The sequence below is a fragment of the Antechinus flavipes genome, chromosome 3, assembly GCF_016432865.1.
Source record: "Antechinus flavipes isolate AdamAnt ecotype Samford, QLD, Australia chromosome 3, AdamAnt_v2, whole genome shotgun sequence".
Lineage (NCBI taxonomy): Eukaryota > Metazoa > Chordata > Mammalia > Dasyuromorphia > Dasyuridae > Antechinus > Antechinus flavipes.
In genome coordinates, this window is record NC_067400.1 from 480,356,764 (window position 1) to 480,372,095 (window position 15,332).

Genomic DNA, 15,332 nt, shown 5'->3' on the forward strand with positions numbered 1-15,332 from the left:
TCAAGAAAGAAATAATCTGCAAAGAGTCATTTTCTGAAGACCCATTTTATTTATGAGTCTAAGGGAAGTCTCAAATAAATGTGAAATCTTGCCCAGAGTTGTGATTTCCCTAAGAAAGCTTATCTTGCTCTGAGAGGATGCAAGACCATTTGGGTTTGTAGATCAAAGGAGACATTTTTGAGTGATTTTACATAATTTTATAGGGCTCACTAAGGTCATACAGAGTTTACTTTCATCATCTCCCCCCTTAAGCAAAAAGCACAAATTCTTTTGGGAAAAGGATCAAGGGTTTCAGGTCTTCCCTAGCTACTTCCTGCTGAGAGTGGTCGTAGAATTGGCCCTAATGGGGAATTGTGCTTGGAGGAGAGAAACAAGATCTGAAAACAGCAGCTGCAGCATCTAGTAAATGTTGAGTTTGCCCCTCAGTCGCCTCATGATCCCCAGGTCACAGGAATAGTTGGAAGTTTGCAGCTTAAAGCCTAGCGGAAACAAATCTCATGAGCAATCTGAAAATGCAGGGGCCAAATATGAGCAAAAGGATAATAATTTAAAAAGGAGTTAGTATAGGAGCTAGTAGGGACCATATCTAGGAATTCCACCCAGAGGAAGACTGAGAAATTGCTCATGGATGTAGGCATTTCTCTTAATAGACCCCTTAGAAACATTGGAGTGGAATGGAGAACTTACTTTGCAGAGGAAAACATATCCCTTTGGTACACAGATAGCACTTGAGGTCAGATTTTGCAGTAGTCCCCTAGTTGCTCCCCCATGGATGAGTATAGTCACATAGCATTCTATCAGTTGGAATGTTAGTTTTCAGGTGGTTATGGAGGAGCTTTAAGGGAGGGGTTATAAAAGTGTTCTGAGTGAATTTGCCAGGTTAATCCCAGATGGATTCCCCACAGTTACTCTTTAGGGAGGTGCATAATCATAGGTGCACCTGACCTATGACCCACCTGTGCAGCTAATCAAGTTACTGAAGTGAAATTGTGGCAGGCCTGAGAGAGATCACACTCGCTTGCACTCACAGTATTGGTGGTACAAGTCAGTGTTCCCACATCAGGGATCTAGACCTGGCCATTATGGAAAACAATGACAACCACTGTCCCTGTGGTGTAGTGATGTGTAGATATGAGATCCTTCCTAGCCAGAAAACAGGGGACAGTTGGGTCAGAGTAGTTCCCTTGGGGGTTAGCTAGTATGAAAAGGGTGGTGTCCAGAGAGGAGATAGTGACAGGGGGTGTAATGCCAGAGAAACTGAGGCAGGAGAGAGATTAGAGAGTTTTTAATATTTTATTAATGGGAGAGTAAGATTGACTGGACAGGACTCTCGTCTCAAATTATCCAGTCAGACAGAGATAAAGATATACTGGGACCAAGAAATTCATGTTGGTCCCAGGTCTGGAGGAGACTATCATCTCAAAGAATCCAGCGTCCAGCATCCACCGCCAGCCGCCATTCTCCAGCAATGAATGGAGAATCTCTAACCTTTATATACCTTTTGTGAGACAAAGAAGAGGGAAAGAGTAGGAAAGAGCGGGAAGCCCAGCTGGCAATCAAAAAGGAATCCAGAGACAGGATGTCTGAATACCCAGAGATAAAGATGTTAGTGAACTATCTTGGAATATTTTAGAGGGATGTTGTAAATTCTCAAGGACAGAAGATAATCAGGAAGTCTACTCTCTTGTTTATCTTGCTTGGGCTAACAATTTATATCCTTAGACTAATTGGTCCTCAGCCTTCATGGACCAGAGGAAGATTTACAGCTTAGGGGAGTAATTAGGAAGACTAATAGGAGACAAGGGAAACTTGTAAAGGAAACTGAGTCAGGACAGTTAAAGAGAACTGTGGCATAACAGGGGAATGGTACCTTTGCAAAGAATGCATTAGGCCGAATCTGTGGGCCACCCTGGGGGTGGTGATGGCACACCCAACAATTCTGGACACCCCCCCTTCCCTGCAGAGTTTCTAAGTATGACCAGGAAGTTGTCACCCCACTGGCGAGAGCCCACAGAGTAAGACCAAGAAAGCTGAAGAGAGAGTCCTCATGATGAGGAGGGAAGAAGATTATAGGTGATTTCACCCTTCCTACTCCAGAGATTTCTCAGGATCTTTGCAGAAGAGAAACTTCAGGTCCTCTATAGGCTCAAAGGAATACACTGGGGTATCTGAAGGAGAGGTAACAGAAGCCACATTTTTAATTCTAGAGATATGAGTCCAACTGGGGGACCCTTACAATTTAACTGCCATTGGAGTGGTCAGAATGACCTTGTATGGGCCTTTCCACTTTACACCTAAAGGGTCAGATCCCTGGGGCTTCCAGGTTTTCAAATAAACCATATCTCCCTATTGACAGGGGATGTAATCTGGGCCTGAGCCTGGAAAGGCCTAGGGAGGTGCTCATTTGTATATTCAGAGAGGACCTTTTGAAATGCACCAAGCTGAGTAGCAAACAGAGTGACTCCTTGCAGCAATCCACAAGAATGTCAGTGGTTAAGAAAGGCGGTCCATACAGAAGTTCAAAAGGGGCTCAGCTTAATTCTCTCCTGGGGGGCAATTCTGACTCTAAGTAGCCCCAGTGGAGATTCTTTATCCAGTCCTCTCCAGTCTCTAGGCATAGTTTAGTAAGGACACCAGGCAGAGTGGAGATGATAAGAAATTTTTAGCACTCTGCTATCCCTTGGGTTAAAAGCTTTGGCCTGATAGGTCCCTAATTCAAGGGGACCTTGATTTCAAGAGGAAGGTTGTCGGGAGCTCAAATAGAATCATAAAGGAGTTTGGCAATAATCCCAAAATTGGGAATCCAGATCCTACAAAAGCCAGCTATGCCTAAAAAGGTATGCAGTTGCTTCTTTGAGGCAGGGTCTGGCAGGCTTAGGATAGCCTGTTTCCTCTCCTCAGAGAGTGAGAGATGGGGATGAGATTGTGGCCTAAATATTTGACCGACTGCCAGGCCTTTGGTAGAGAGACCCTGTAGCCTCTCAAGGCTAGAAAATTTAGGGTCTTTGTGGCTGCTTTTAGGGACTCCTCTCTGTTGGGACTGCAGAGTAAAATGTCATCCACATAACTAGATAAGGCTACTACCAGGCAGCTCCAGTTCTCTTAAATCTTTAACTAATGTTTGCCCAAACAGGTGTGGACTACCTCGAAAGCTTTGAGGCAGAACAGTCCAGGTTAACTGGTAGGGAAGTTCCCCAGGCTTAGCCCATTCAAAGGCAAAGAGAAACTGCAAGTCTTTATGCAAAGGTATGCAAAAAAAAAGGCATCTTTAAGGCCCAGGGTGGAAAACCATTGTGTATTCTCAAGGACAGAAGATAATCAGGAAGTCTACTCTCTTGTTTATCTTGCTTGGGCTAACAATTTATATCCTTAGACTAATTGGTCCTCAGCCTTCATGGACCAGAGGAAGATTTACAGCTTAGGGGAGTAATTAGGAAGACTAATAGGAGACAAGGGAAACTTGTAAAGGAAACTGAGTCAGGACAGTTAAAGAGAACTGTGGCATAACAGGGGAATGGTACCTTTGCAAAGAATGCATTAGGCCGAATCTGTGGGCCACCCTGGGGGTGGTGATGGCACACCCAACAATTCTGGACACCCCCCTTCCCTGCAGAGTTTCTAAGTATGACCAGGAAGTTGTCACCCCACTGGCGAGAGCCCACAGAGTAAGACCAAGAAAGCTGAAGAGAGAGTCCTCATGATGAGGAGGGAAGAAGATTATAGGTGATTTCACCCTTCCTACTCCAAAGATTTCTCAGGATCTTTGCAGAAGAGAAACTTCAGGTCCTCTATAGGCTCAAAGGAATACACTGGGGTATCTGAAGGAGAGGTAACAAAAGCCACATTTTTAATTCTAGAGATATGAGTCCAACTGGGGGACCCTTACAATTTAACTGCCATTGGAGTGGTCAGAATGACCTTGTATGGGCCTTTCCACTTTACACCTAAAGGGTCAGATCCCTGGGGCTTCCAGGTTTTCAAATAAACCATATCTCTCTATTGACAGGGGATGTAATCTGGGCCTGAGCCTGGAAAGGCCTAGGGAGGTGCTCATTTGTATATTCAGAGAGGACCTTTTGAAATGCACCAAGCTGAGTAGCAAACAGAGTGACTCCTTGCAGCAATCCACAAGAATGTCAGTGGTTAAGAAAGGCGGTCCATACAGAAGTTCAAAAGGGGCTCAGCTTAATTCTCTCCTGGGGGGCAATTCTGACTCTAAGTAGCCCCAGTGGAGATTCTTTATCCAGTCCTCTCCAGTCTCTAGGCATAGTTTAGTAAGGACACCAGGCAGAGTGGAGATGATAAGAAATTTTTAGCACTCTGCTATCCCTTGGGTTAAAAGCTTTGGCCTGATAGGTCCCTATTCAAGAGGAAGGTTGTCGGGAGCTCAAATAGAATCATAAAGGAGTTTGGCAATAATCCCAAAATTGGGAATCCAGATCCTACAAAAGCCAGCTATGCCTAAAAAGGTATGCAGTTGCTTCTTTGAGGCAGGGTCTGGCAGGCTTAGGATAGCCTGTTTCCTCTCCTCAGAGAGTGAGAGATGGGGATGAGATTGTGGCCTAAATATTTGACCGACTGCCAGGCCTTTGGTAGAGAGACCCTGTAGCCTCTCAAGGCTAGAAAATTTAGGGTCTTTGTGGCTGCTTTTAGGGACTCCTCTCTGTTGGGACTGCAGAGTAAAATGTCATCCACATAACTAGATAAGGCTACTACCAGGCAGCTCCAGTTCTCTTAAATCTTTAACTAATGTTTGCCCAAACAGGTGTGGACTACCTCGAAAGCTTTGAGGCAGAACAGTCCAGGTTAACTGGTAGGGAAGTTCCCCAGGCTTAGCCCATTCAAAGGCAAAGAGAAACTGCAAGTCTTTATGCAAAGGTATGCAAAAAAAAAGGCATCTTTAAGGCCCAGGGTGGAAAACCATTGTGTATTCCCAGGAATCTGGGTGAGGATTGTATATGAACTGGGCACTATAGGATGCATTGGAATGACTGCTTCATTAATTGCCCTGAGATCCTATACCATGCGGTAATCTCTGTTCACTTTTTCTAATAGAAAGAATTGGATTACTGCAGGGAAACTAGCAGGGAATCAGGAGTTTAAACTTAAGGAATTTTTCAATCCTGTTTAATTGGATACTGGCTTCTACGAGGAAATATACTAGGATCCCTCAGCTTAATCAGAACGGGGGTGGTATGGGTGGCTCTTCCAGGGATGCCCTGATCCTAGACAAAAGAGTCTATTTCCTCCCAGATTTCATAGGGAATATGGGAGGATCTTGAAAGGCGTACAAAGAGATTATTTGGAGGTTTGAGTAGAGAGAATTGGGCTCCCAGCTTCACCATAAAGTCTCTTTCCATTAACGGGTTGGGACAAGAAGCGATAATTAAAAATGAATGTGGAAACAATAGGTTCCCAAATTGGCAAGGCAGGGGGAGGGTTTCCAAGCAGTTCCGGTACTTCCCATTGATTCCCAATACCTTATGGGGGGAGGGGCGAGTAGGACCCAAGTGCCAGAACAGAACTGAAAGAGAGAATTGGAGGTAGCAGCTCTCCCCTTTTCTGGGCAGTTGCTCTTCCAGTGTCCTTCCTGTTTGCATCCAGGGCAAGGTCCTGGAGGCTGACTTTTCAGAGGGCAATTCCTTGCCCAGTGGCCATCCCTTTTACACCTAAAGCAAAAGCCCTGGTGTTTCTTTGGAAATAGTGGCAGCCAGAATCTGGGCCTGCTCTTTGTTCTTTGCTCTGGCCTTTTGATCCTCCTCTTGATCCCTATTATTGAATATCCCAAAAACGACTTCCAATAACTGAGTCATGGGAGTCTGGGGCCCTAGAGGCAATTTCTGTAGCTTCTGTCTTATGTCCGAGGAAGACTGATTGATAAAATACATGCCAAGGATAGTGGTCCCCTCTGGAGAAGTGGGCTCCAGATTAGTGTATTTCCTAATGGCTTCTACAAGGTGACCCTGAAAGAGGGCAGGGTTTTCCTCAGCTGCTTGGGTGATCTCTCTAAACTTTTCGTAATTCACCTGCTTTTTAATCCCCTTTTTCATGCCTTCAGTGAGGCAGGTTAGAGATGGTCCTTCTTCTCTCTGTCCCTGCTCCCCCCCTGATAGTTCCACCCGGGGTCTACCCGGGGCACGGCTATGATACCTGTCATTGCTTGATATCTATCAGGGGGAGAAGCAGCCATGTCATCTCCAAACTTCTGGGCCAGGTCCCAGATCCTCCTTTTCTCCTCTATGATACAACAAGAGGAGATAATGATATTAATATCTCCACAGGACAGATCATATTAGAGGATAATGGCTTTAAACCCCTCAGTATATTTGGTGGGATCCTCAGAGTATCTGCCCAGTTTCCCCTTAATTTGGGAAAGGTCTGACATAGAGAAGGGCATCTGCCCTCTAAGAGTGCCAACCTAAACTGCCACTACAATTCCACTAAAAGTTCATTGGTAAACTTGTCTTCTCACATTTTCTTGAGCAATTGCTCTTTTCCTCCATAGTCATCTTTTTCAATCTGAGGAATCTGAGGTAGAACAATAAAGTTGTTTTAATTTGTGTTTCTATTCTTCATGATTGTGTTCATAATTATTGTTCATCATTTGTTCATTTTATGAATCATTTGTTCATAATGGTTGTAATAATACAGTCATTCCAATAGAGCAGGAAAATCTTTTGACAAAATACAACTTATTCCTGTTTTTTAAAAAATCCTCTAGAAAACATAGTAATAAATGGAGTTTTCCTTAAAACATTAAAAAGTAGTACTTCTCTGAAACCAATATATCAAGTTCTGATCTAGAAGCCTTGCTAAGTGAAGAAGGATACCAATTATCATCATTATTATTTAATATTGTATTAGCAATGCTAGCTATAATAATAAAAGGGGGGGAGAGAAATTGAAGGCACTAAAAGAGGCAATAAGAAAACAGAACTGTCATTCTGCAAATGGTATGATGCTATAGTTGGAGAACTCCAGAAAATCAACTAAAAACCAGTTGAAATAATTAACAGCTTTAACAAAGTTACAGAACATAAAATAAGCCAACATAAATCATCAGCATTTCTCCATATTGGTAACCAACAAAACTTATCAAGAAGAGATAGAAATAAAAATTCCATTTAAAATAACCATATAATATAAAATACTTGGGAATCTATCAACCAAGGCAAACCCAAGAATTATATAAACACAATTACAAAACAGTTTTCCGCACAAACATAGTTTTATATAAATAATTGAAAATTTTTTCATTGCCCATGGGTAGATCAAGCCAATGTAATAAAAATAACAATTCTGCCTAAATTAATATATTTATAAAGTGCCATACCCATAAAAATGCCAAAAATATTTTACAGAGCTAGAAAAAAATTATAAAATTTATCTAGAAGAACAAATGATTAAGAATATCAAAGGAATCAATGGAGGAAAAAAAATCTACAGTCTAGTACTGGCTAAAAGATGGAGTGGTGAATCAGTGGAATAAACACACAGCAGGATAAACAATACACAGTAGGAAATGATGATAGTAATCTAATGCTTGATAAATACAAAGATACAAATTTCTGGAACAAGAATTTAACTATTTGACAAAAATTGCCAGGAAAACTGAAAAACAGTTTGGTAGAAACTAAGTATAGATCAACGTTTCATATTTAAACATAAAAAATGACACCCTAAGTAGATTAGCAGACCTATGGATCAATGTACAAGAAAAGAATTTAGGACTGAACAAGAGACAGAGAGCATTATCTGATATAAAATAGATTATTTTTAAGTACACTAAATTAAAAGGATCTCGTGTAAAATAAAATCAATACATTCAAGATTAGAAAACAGAAAAATGGAGAAAAGTTTTATAGCAAGTTTCTTTAATAAAGCCATCATTTCTCAAATACAGAGAACTGAGTCAAATTTTGAAGAATATGAGTTCTTCCCTAATTGATAGTCAAAGGATAAGAACAAGCAGTTTTCTGAAGAATTCAAAGCTATCAATAGTCATATAAAAAAATTCTCTCACTATTGATTACACAAATGCACATTAAAACAACTCTAGGGTACTACCTCACAGCTATCAGATTGGCTAACATGATAAAAAAAAAAGAAAAATGACAAATGTTAGAGGAGATGTGGTAAAATTGGGACACTATGGCATTGTTAATGGAATTGTGACTGATTCAATGATCCTGGAGAGTAATATGCAGCTATTTCCAAATGGCGTACTTTTTGATCTAGCAATGCAACATCTAAGTCTGTAGTCCAAAGAAAAAAGAAGATAGGAAGGAAGGAAGGAAGGAAGGAAGGAAGGAAGGAAGGAAGGAAGGAGAGGAAGGAAGGAAGGAAGGAGAAGAGAAGGAAGGAAGGAGAGGAAGGAAGGAAGGAAGGAGAGGAAGGAAGGAAGGAGAGGAAGGAAGGAAGGAAGGAAGGAAGGAGAAGAAGGAAGGAAGGAGAGGAAGGAAGGAAGGAAGGAGAGGAAGGAAGGAAGGAGAGGAAGGAAGGAAGGAAGGAAGGAAGGAGAGGAAGGAAGGAGGAGAGGAAGGAAGGAGGAGAGGAAGGAAGGAGGGAGAGGAAGGAAGGAGGGAGAGGAAGGAAGGAAGGAAGGAGGGAGAGGAAGGAAGGAAGGAGAGGAACGAAGGAGGGAGAGGAAGGAAGGAGGAGAGGAAGGAAGGAAGGAGGGAGGAGAGGAAGGAAGGAGAGGAAGGAAGGAAGAGGAAGGAAGGAGGAAGGAAGGAAGGAAGAAAGGAAGGAAGGAAGGAAGGAAGGAAGGAAGGAAGGAAGGAAGGAAGGAGGGAGGGAGAGGAAGGAAGGGGAGGGAGGAGAGGAAGGAAGGAGGGAGGGAGAGAAGGAAGGAAGGAAGAAAGAAGAGGAAGGAAGGAAGGAAGGAAGGAAGGAGGAAGGAAGGAAGGAAGGAAGGAGAGGAAGGAAGGACAGGAAGGAAGAAGAGGAAGGAGAGGAGGGAGAGGAAGAAAGGAAGGAAGAAGGAAAGGATAATAGGGAAGGAAGGAAAGACACTGGCAAGGAGGGAGGAATAAGCTATATGTACAAAAATATCTAAAGCAGCATTTTTGTTGTGGCAAAGAATTGAATATTGATGAAACCTCCATCAACTGAGGAATACTGAACAAGTTATGGTATATGATTGTGATGGAATACTATTGTGCTATAAGAAATGATGAGTAGGATGCTTTCACAAAAACATGGATAGCTTATTGAATTGATGCAAGGTGAAATGATCAGAATCAAGAGAAAATTATATGCAGTAACAACAATGTTGTATAATTATCAACTATGAAAGACTTAGGTATTCTCAGCAATGGAAAGATTCAAGACAATTCTGAAGTACCTGTGATAAAAGATTCTATCCACAGAAAGAACTGATGAAATCTGAATGCAGATCAAAACATACTGTTTTTTAATTTTCTTTTTCTTGGAATTTGTTTCTCTCACAACATGACTAATATGGAAATGTTTCACATGACTGGACATGTATAAATTTTATTAAATTCTTGCTTTCCCAACAAGGAAGAAGAGGGGAAAGAGTAGGAGAAGATTTGAAACTCAAAATTGTAAAAAATGAAGTTGAATTTTGTTTTTATATGTACTGGGGGGGGGGAAGAAGAAAATGTCAAAAAAAATTACTATTGTGATACAAAAAATAACAAGATGATTTTGAGAAAAAACTTAAAAAGACATATGAACTGATATAAGTGAAGTAAGCAGAACCAAGAGAGAAAATTGTACAAAAACAGTGATATTCTAATTGCATGCCCAATTCATCAATCTGTTCTTTTTCCATTTTGTTAATGTAAGAATTTAGAGAAATAATTTTTTCTTAAGGACTACTTTGCTTGCATTTCATAAATTTTATATGTTGTCTCATTGTTGTCATCCTCTTTAATGAAATTACTGATTGTATCTATGATTTGTTATTGGATCTACTTATTCTTTAGGATTAGATTATTTAGTTTGGCTATTTTCCCCCTGCAATATTTAATGTAATTTTTACTGCATTATAATGCGAAAAGAATACGTTTAATATTTCCATCTTTCTACATTGGATTTTAAAATTTTTATGCCCTATAACATTGTTAATTTTTGCATAGGTGCCATTTGCTCTGTAAAATATGTATATTTTTTTTGTTTCCATTCAGTTTTCTTCAAAGGTCTGTCATATTTAACTTTTCTAATTTATGTATCTCCTTAGTGTCTTTCTTGTTTATTTTTTCTTTGTTTTAAAACAGAATAGAAAAAAAGAAAGACAGAGAAGGAAAATAAAATAAAACAAAATAGAACATTTTCATGTGCCCAGCAGAACATCAGCGAGGATTCAAAATATATAAGAATAAATTTTCAGTTCAAGAAAGAATACATAATAGTAGAAGAAATTGTATTCATGAGTGTCCATCTTTTCTTTGTTCCTTGTAGGTTGTTCTTTTGTCTTCTATGGTTCACTTTTTTTACTTTATTCTTTTTTTTCCCTTTTCATTACCTCTAGTTTGCCCAAACAGGCTATCGTTAAGGAAAGATATATTTCTATATACCTACATATGTATATAGTTACACACATATGAATAACAGAAGGGATATCCACACAGCCTTACCTACACACATGCATATGTATACATATATGTAGAAGACCAGTATTGAATAAGTCCATGTACAGGAAGAGTCCTGTTCAGGTATTACTTGAGATCTGCTCTCTATAAGGGTGAACAATTCAAAGCATTGGCTCACCACTTCCCTTAACAATAAATGAAAGACATACTTAAAATAAAATTAGGATAATTTTGATGAAGAATGCATGTGACAGGAATAAGGCAACACAATTATGCTATTTAGAACTCTTTTTTGAAAAAATACCTTGTTATTAATAGTTACTGTTATTTACAACCTTATTATGATAGATATCTTATTATTGCTAGGTAAGGTCAAACTGAAACATCCAGGTATGCTCTCTAGATATACATTAATCTATGTATTAGATTACATAATCTGTATATGTATATAGCACCACCTGGAGGTAGCTGGCACTCAAATTAATAAATGAAAATTGAAAAGCAACTCTTTCGTCCTGGCTCATGTGTATTCACACTGATTTACATTCTCGATATTCACTGGAACTGGACTCCAACATATATACATTCACATTAACCCAGAAACCCACCCACATATACATATATCTATATATATATATATATATGTACATAAAGCAACATGCATATATTCAGACACATATATTTACCCATATGTAAACATGCATCTAAAACAACACCATTGTGAGTGACATAATATAGATTTGTCTCCTCATTGAATATTTATTTTTTACTTTGTATAAGATCAAGATTACTAGCCATACTTTTTCTCCTAGTGAATACTACTTCTGTTACTTCTTAGAGTATTAGTGTATCTCTTCTTTCCTATTCTTGCAAACTCTTCTAGTTTAATTCTGCCCTTTCACTTGCCTTGCTATCACTTAACCTACTCCAACATGGATCCTTCCTTTGTCTTCTTCCCTCATCCCTTGCTTCCCACCCACCCATCCCTCCTTCTCTTATTTCTTTATACATTTTGGAGGGTACTCTATCCTTCATGACATATATGTAGTATTTCCTACTTAACCTTATGAGTAGGCTTTCAGAACTATGAGCTCTCCAGCCCCTCTAATGTCTCTGTTTCTATTCTCCCTCTGTATTTATATAACATAATTATTATTTTTACCTTTTCTTAGGCAGTTTTGCTTTTTAGAGTCAAATCATATTCAACTCTGCCCCAAACTTTCTTTTGAGCTACCAAATCCTGAGTTCAGTCTTAAATATATGGTGTACATTTCCATGTAAAAAACATAAATAATTTGTCCATGTTAAATTCCTTAAAATTAATCTTTGGTATTGGCTCTTAAATATTAAATTTTTTATTGAGTTCAGGTTTGGTTGAGATAAAGACCTGACAATCCACAAGTCTGTTGAATGTCCTCCCCACCCTCCCCCCCACCCCCATTAAACATTATGGATAATTTTGCTGAATATGTTTTTGGCCACAGGTCTAGTTCTTTTGATTGCCACTATATATGATTTCAGGACCTGCAATCTTTTATTGTGACTGCTGATAAGTCCTATCCTATTCTAATTGTAGCTCTAGTGCATTTAAATTGGTTTTTGTTCTTGTTTCTTGCAAAATTTTCTCTTTTATCTGGGGATTTCAAAAATGGCAACTCATATTCCTATGAGTTTTCCACAAAGGATCTCTTTGAAGTGGTGATCAGTGAATCTTTTCTATTTCTACTTTCCTCTCATGTTCTATCACTCCAGGACAATTTTCTTGGATTATTTCTTTCATTATTGTGTCAAGGATCTTTTTTTTTTGTCAACATTTTCAGATAGTTTAATTATTCTTTTGTTTCCTCTTCTTGATATGTTCTCTAGATCTGTTCTTTTTTATAAGATGTTTCCTATCCTGTTCTATTTTTCATTCTTTATATTCTGTTTTGCTATTTCTTGGTCTCTCATAGGTTTGCTGGCTTCTCCTTGCTCAATTTTAATTTTCAAAGAGCTATTTTCACCTTTAAGACTCTATCTCTGTCATTATACACTTCGACAACGATATTATATGAGGATGTATTCTGATGGAAGTGGATTTCTTTGACAAAGAGACCTAACTGAGTTTCAATTGATAAATGATGGACAGAAGCAGCTACACCCAAAGAAAGAACACTGGGAAACGAATATGAACTATTTGCATTTTTTATTTTCTTCCCGGGTTATTTTTACCTTCTGAATCCAATTCTCCCTGCGCAACAAGAGAACTCTTCGGTTCTGCAAACATATATTGTATCTAGGATATACTGCAACATATCTAACATATATAGGACTGCTTGCCATCTAGGGGAGGGGGTGGAGGGAGGGAGGGGAAAAATCAGAACAGAAGCAAGTGCAAGGGATAATGTTGTAAAAAAATTACCCTGGCATGGATTCTGTCAATATAAAGTTATTATTAAATAAAATTAAATTAAAAAAAACAAACAAAAACAAAAGAAGACTCTATCTCTGGAGTATTCTGGGAAGATGGTAGGAGTATATTGGTAAATTTTGAGCTCTCCAGATTTCCCCTATAAATAGAACAAATTTGCACCACAGGGCAAATTGTAGACTGGTGAAAAATGAACAAAATTGGAAACAGATACAACTTGAGTATGTCTGAAGAAAGACCAGGGACTGGGGATTAACCTGTCAGAAGTGCATACACCTCTAAGCTACAGAAACATCAATTAAGAACCCTTCAGGGTAGCTACCAGCTAAGAACTACAGAGATCTTCACCTCTGAAACTATTTGCTGAGTGTTGGGTACCGGGGTGGGGGGTGGGGGGGTGGAAAAGAGGGTCTGAGTCCAGAAGACTGAGGGAACCTTGGCTGATTGGGAAGACTAAGCCCAGCTGTGCTACTGACGCGTGGCCCTAGGTAAGACCTGGTGAGTGCTATAGGGCAGAAACCTTGTGGCTATGGGCATTCAAAGAAGGGTAGAATTCTTGGTTTGGGGCTCCTAGTCAGAGTGAAGAATAAATGAAAGCTTGAAGGACCATCCCCCCACCCCACAATTAGATGTGCTTACACTAATACTTTTTATTTTTAAAAAATGATGTACTGGTAAAGAAAAAAGAACTCCACAATTGAAACATATTATGGGAACAGGAAAGACCCAGATCCAACCTTAGAGTTTAGTAAACACTTTAGTTTAAAAAAAAAAAAAAAGCTACTCCAAAGAGTAGCATAAAATGGCTCCTTGTCCAGAGAGAATTTATAGAAAATTTCAAAAAAAAAATTAAAAATCAAATGAGAGACATTGAGGATTTTTTTTTAAATAAAAGAAAAACAAGATTAAGAAAAAAAATAACCAGGTAGAAAAGGAGATACAGAATCTCAAAGATGAAAATAATTCTTTGAAAATTAAAATTGAGCAAGGAGAAGCCAGTGAAGCTATGAGAGACCAAGAAATAACAAAACAGATTATAGCTTGACTTCTGGCCAAGCTAGCAGAAAGGACACACACATCTACTTAAGTGCCATCTTTCCTCTCAGAATACTTTATTTCATGACAAGGCCTCAGAATTAGTGCTTGACTGAAAAAAACCACAAATAATTACCAACAGAAGATATTCTTGAAATTTTCCAGAAAAGATCTGTTTTTGCTAGTGGGCGGTGAGATTGGTTGCAGACTGAGGGCAGGCAGTGAGAGTATGACAGGCAGCTTGCACTGAGCAGACCTGAAGGAGGTGGGATGTGATCTCAGCTGTTTCTGCAGAAAGAACATTACCACAGTGTGGCTACTTTGCCCTGGCAGCAAGCCAGTAGATCAGCAGAGAAGCTACAAACACAGGGGGTAAAGACTATAATCCCAAAAAGCTAGGGTCTCTCAGGACCTGGCCATACCCACTGCTGTCTTGCTGGTGCCTCACTGCTGCCCCCTGCAGTTTGTAGAAGAAGCTCAGTAATACCATCCAGCCCCCTTCTCCCCACCAAAGAAAAAAAGCAGACTGCATTTCTTGTTTTTTTGTTAGTTCATTTTCTTTGAATCTTCTTTGACAAAATGAGCAACAAATTTAAACAGGCTCTAACTACTGATAGTTTCTATATGGATAGAGAGCAGACCTTAAACACTGAGGAGACAAAAACAGACTGTCTCCAGATGGATCCCCAAAGGGGAATATGATCTGGTCCTCAACACACAAGACTCTCATAGAAGAAATTAAAAGGCTCTCACAAGAGAGCTAGAAGAAAAATGGGAAAAGAAAAGTGAAGCTTGGCAAGAGAGTCTGGATAAATCATCCTACTCATTTAAAGATAGAGTGGACAAAGAAATCAAATCCTTGAAAAACAGAATTAGTGAACTGGAAAAGATAAACAACTCCAAGGAAAACAATTAATGAATTGGAAAAAGAAAATAGCTCTCTAAAAAATAAAATTTGTGAAATGGAAAAAAAATTCCATAGAACAAAACAACTCATTTAAAAACTCAATTGTCCAATTGAATCCAACTGGATTCCTAAAAAATAGAGTTGGAAAACCCTAAATCGCATAAGGTAAAAAGTCCTTGGAAAGGAGATAGCTAAATTGTACATAGTGAATACTTAGATTTTCTTTACCTCTTCTGTTCCTTATACATGTCTTTAATTACCTTTTGACCACATTTCAGGATATTATAAAGCAGTACATTCTGAGAGGTATGTATTAGTCATTGCTGGGATTGTCTGTCCCTCCCATTAGTCACTAAATAAGTGATTAAAATTATATCACCACTGGCTCAATTGCCAGGAATCCCATAAGGGATAAGATGAA

At 39.1% G+C, this 15,332-nt stretch overlaps 1 long non-coding RNA gene across 2 annotated transcripts in view; it reads right to left on the reverse strand.

The window, feature by feature from the left end:
- LOC127554842 (uncharacterized) overlaps positions 1–15,332 on the reverse strand; it is a 116,082-nt gene that overhangs the window by 31,718 nt on the left and 69,032 nt on the right. The gene's annotated exons all lie outside the window — the stretch shown is intronic.